Consider the following 5,049-nt stretch of genomic DNA (forward strand, 5'->3'; position numbering starts at 1 on the left):
CATTCTCCTCAAACTCTTCCAAAAACTTGAAGAGGAGGCAATACTTCCCAACTCATTTTACGAGGCAATATCACTCTGATACCAAAACCTGGTAAAGATAACACACACAAAAACTACAGACCAATATCTCTTATGAACACAGATACAAAAATCCTAAATAAGATACTAGTGAACTGAATACAGCAACATAAGCAACATATTAAAAAGATTGTACACCACGATCAAGTGGGCTTCATCCAAGAAGCACAGGGATGGTTCAACATATGCAAATCAATTAATGTGATACAGCATATAAACAAATTAAAAAGTAAAAATCATATGATCATATCAATAGATGCAGAAAAAGCCTTAGACAGGATACAGCACCAATTTATGATCAAAACACTTAACAAAATTGGTATAGAAGGAAAATACTTTAATATAAGAAGGGCCATATATGATAAGCCCTCAGCCAACATTATATTGAATGGTGAAAAACTAAAAATTTTCCCTCTAAGATCAGAAACAAAGCAAGGCTGTCCACTATCACCACTGTTATTCAGTATAACATTGGAGGTCCTAGCAAGTGCAATCAGACAAGAGAAAGATATAAAAGGCATCCAAATAGGAAACAAAGAAGTCAAACTGTTACTATTTGCGGATGACATGATTCTCTATATAGAAAGCCCTAAAGACCCCATAAGAACACTACTAGAAACAATAAGCAAATACAGTACTTTCTAGATACAAAATCAATGTTCAAAAATCCATAGCATTCCTATATTCTAATAATGAAGTGTGAGAAAAAAAGAAGTGGAAAAAGTAATTCCTTTTGCAAATGCAACAAAAAGAATAAAATGCCTAGGAATAAATCTAATGAAACATGTGAATGACCTATATAATGAAAACTATAAGACCCTATTAAAAGAAATCAAAGAAGATACAAAGAAATTGAAAAAAGATATTTTGTTTTCTTGGATTGGAAGAATCAACAGTTAAAATGACCTTACTACCTAAAGCATTATACAGATTTAATGCAATCTCCATCCAAATTCCATCAGCATTTTTTAAAGAAATAGAACAAAAAATGGTCAGATTTGTGTGGAAGCACAAAAGGCCCCGAATAGCCAAAGTCATCCTGAGTAAAATGATCGAGGCTGGAGGCATCACTCTACCCAAATTTAAAGTGTACTACAGTCTACAGCCATGCTACCCTGAAAAAACCCAATCCCGTCTGACCTTGGAAGCTAAGCAGGTTTGGGCTTAGTTAGTACTCGGATGGGAGATCACCTAGGAAGACCAGGTGCTGTAGGCATAAAAAAAAAAGGATCATAAGCTGACAAGGTTCTTGCAATCTGTGAGGTCAAACAAAGGTTGCCTTGCCTAAAAAAAATAAACAAATAAATAAATAAATAAACTATACTACAAAGTGACAATAATTAAAACTGCATGATATCGGCAGAAAAACAGACATATGGACCAGTGGAACAGAATCAAGAGTCCAGAAGTAAACCTATGATAATATGGTCAAACAATTTTCCACAAAAAAAGCCAAAAACATACAGTGGAGAAAGGAAAGCCTCTTCAATAAATAGTGTTGGGAAAACTGGAAAGCCATCTGCATATGAATGAAACTAGATTGTTTTCTATCACCACACACAAAAATTAACTCAGAATGGATTAAGGTCCTGAATATAAGACCTGAGACAATAAAATGCATAGAAGAAAACATAGGCACTAAACTCATGAACCTTGGACTTAAAGAGGATTTTATGAATTTGACCCCAAAAGCAAAGGATATAAAAGCAAAAATAAACAAATTGGATTACATCGAACTAAAAATCTTCTGCACAGCAAAAGAAACTGTCAGTAAGGTAAAGAGACAATCATCCAAATGGGAAAATATATTTGCAAGTAATGCCTCCGATATGGGCCTAATATCCAAAATATACAAAGAACTAATACAACTCAATAACAACAAAAAAACAAATGATCTGATCAAGAAATTGGCAGAGGACCTGAACAGACACTTCTCCCTAGAGCACACACAAATGGCCAACGAACATATGAAAAGATGCTCAACATTGCTAGCTATTAGGGAAGTGCAAATCAAAACACAATGAGATACAATCTCACACCTGTTAGAATAGCTATAATCAACAGGACAAGTAATAACAAGTGTTGGAGAGGATGCAGAGAAAAAGGAACTCTCCAACACTGCTGGTGGGACTGCAAATTGGTACAGTCACTATGGAAAATAGTATGGAGGTTCCTCAAAGAACTAAGAATTGATCTATCCTATGATCCAGCAATCCCTCTCCTGGGTATTTACTGCAAAGACTTGAAAACGCATATCTGAAAAGGTATTTGCACACTGATGGTCATAGCAGCATTATTCACATTGGCCAAGACATAGAAGCAACTGAACTGTCCTATGATAGATAATTGGCTAAAGAAGCTGTGGTACATATATACAATGGAATATTACTCAGCCATAAGAAGAGATAAAATACTGCCATTTGTGACAACATGGATGGACCTCGAGATAATCATGCAAAGCAAAATAAGCCAGACAGAAAAAGTTGAAGACCACATGATATCACTTATATGTGGGATATAAACTTAAAAGCAACAAACAAACAGACAAGCAGAGACTCATGGACATGGACTATAGACTAGTGGTTACCAGAGGGTAGGGTGTGGGAGAGGAGGGATAAGGTAAATGGGATAAAGGGGATCAAATATGTGGTGACCGGAAGAAATCTAACTATGGGAGGTGAACACACAATGTAAATATATATATATGCCTTACTGTTAAAATGCTCAGCTGAAAGTTACCAGATTTTGTTAACCAATGTTGCCATAAAAAAAATAAATTAGTTTTTTAAAAAAAAGATAAATGCTTGAATATTTTCATTTATTTTCAATTTTCGAAATAAGGGACTGTTACCCTAGTAACTACCAATGGTGACCAATGATTGCAGGAGTAATTATGATTTTTATATATTTGATGCATTGCAGTCAAATATATAAATTATTCTTTTTTATTCTAATTATTCTTTTTCTTTTTCTTTTTTTCCATAATGTTTATTGGGTGTGCCTTCAGATTGGTTCCTGAGTGGGACTGAAAGTTTCCATTAGGTGACTAAACAGGCTAGTCAAATCAAGAGTCACTGCACTGAATTGCCTAGTACGGTCAAGGGGTGGTTGCTGAGGGCAAACTCTACTTACTTGGCCTGAAGCAATGGGTTGGACTCACAATGAAGCCATGTAGTTTTACCTTTGTGATTTGTTACTCCTTTACTTATGACTAAGCAGTTACTTGGGTGCCTATGATTACTTGGTTAATCTCGACATATTATTCTTCATTCTTTTTAGCTCTTTGTATAATTTTACTACATTGGCCACTGCCCTCCACCTCACCAACTGCCCCCCCCAGGCACAATGTTGAATAGAAGTTATAAAAGCAGACAGCATTCTTCTCGTTTCCAGTTTCAAAAAGAAAACTTTCAAGTTTCACTAAAATGTATGAAGTTTGTGAACTCTTTGTGTGCATGCATACACACCTACACATACACATTTGTAGATACTTTTCCCCACACGGTGATGAAGTCTCTAAGACACAGAACCTGCTTCTACTCTGCCATATTATTCAGTTGGTAAGGAGACAAATGAGTCAAATGGATTCAAACAGTCTATAACTTAAAAGGACAGCAAAAGCAAACTCAGAAGATCAGTGTGGTGTCAGCTCCTCACATCCTTGGTCTCACAAGATGACAATGAATCACAGGGACAAGGTGACAGATGACATGAGCAGCAAGTCATTCTATCAAGGAGGAGCTGTTTCCATATTATATCTAGTAGGTTTTATAGCCAGAAGTTGTACCCTAAGGGAGGAAGCAAGATAGAAAGTCCCATGCCTCACCAGAATGATGGAGGTGGATGAGAAATAGTCCTCACAAGGTTGATTGCCTTGCCATGTTCAGGGAGACTCACAGGACATTTCACTCACAGACTTACATGAGCTTGCAGTTGAGCCTTGCCTATGGGGCCTACGTGGACATGTACCAGGTCGTTAGGACACCTGAGTAGAGGCATTCCCCTATAACTAAGAACAAATACTGAAAATTAAGAGAAATTTTAAATTATATTGACACACAGTAATAAGAAATACTTTCATTTGTATTTATTTATTACAACCAAATTATGGTAATATTTAACAGGTCGATTGCCAAATTGTGTTATTTTGAAAAGTTTTAGTCATGGTAAATCAGGATTTTACCACTAGATGGCGCATGACAAATATTCATCATCCAATTGATCAGTATGGAAAGCTCTGAGGGATTACAAACTTAATTGTCATTAATTCCAAAATGTATATGAAATGTAACTTTAAGTATAATTATTGTGCAATAATTATTTTTATTAAAGAGTTTTCTTGATTTTCTGGATCTTAGATCAAAGAATAACAGTAAACACCTATGTACATACTTAACCTAGATTTAACAATTATTAACATATTGCTACATTTCTTTTATCGCTCGTTCTATGATTTTTTTTCCTAAAGCATTTCAGAGTGAGTTTTAGGTATTGTGGCACTTCACCCCTCAATACTTCAACATGCGTTTCATGAAAACAACTTTATCATCATATATTATCGTACCAAACAACTATTACATTGATCTTATATTATCTAATATCTAGTCTATATTCAAATGTCCTGATTGTTTCCAATATATCTTTTATAGCTGTTTTATTTTCTATTGAGGATCCAATCAAATACCAAACATTACATTTGGTGTCATATCTCTTTTTTTGGTCATATCTCTTTAAACTTCTATAATCTAGAACAGTTTCCTTGCCCCTCCTTTTTGAAATATGACAATGCCATACAAATATACAAATGCATATATATATTTAAATATTAAAATTTAATATTTCTTTACTTCCTTCACCTACTGGGAGTCTAATATTTCTAGGCAAACAATGCAACGACCCTAATTATAAATGTTACCCCAAATTCATGAAATTAAAAAAAAAGTATGTTAACAAAATACCTCTGTTTCTAAG

The 5,049-nt window shown here is 34.7% G+C and overlaps 1 pseudogene; it reads left to right on the top strand.

The window, feature by feature from the left end:
* The first annotated feature begins 1,175 nt into the window (after window positions 1-1,175).
* On the top strand, window positions 1,176-1,294 carry LOC118608211 (annotated as a pseudogene).
* Window positions 1,295-5,049: the final 3,755 nt, after the last annotated feature.

Source organism: Rousettus aegyptiacus, unplaced genomic scaffold (genome assembly GCF_014176215.1).
Source record: "Rousettus aegyptiacus isolate mRouAeg1 unplaced genomic scaffold, mRouAeg1.p scaffold_m13_p_9, whole genome shotgun sequence".
NCBI lineage: Eukaryota > Metazoa > Chordata > Mammalia > Chiroptera > Pteropodidae > Rousettus > Rousettus aegyptiacus.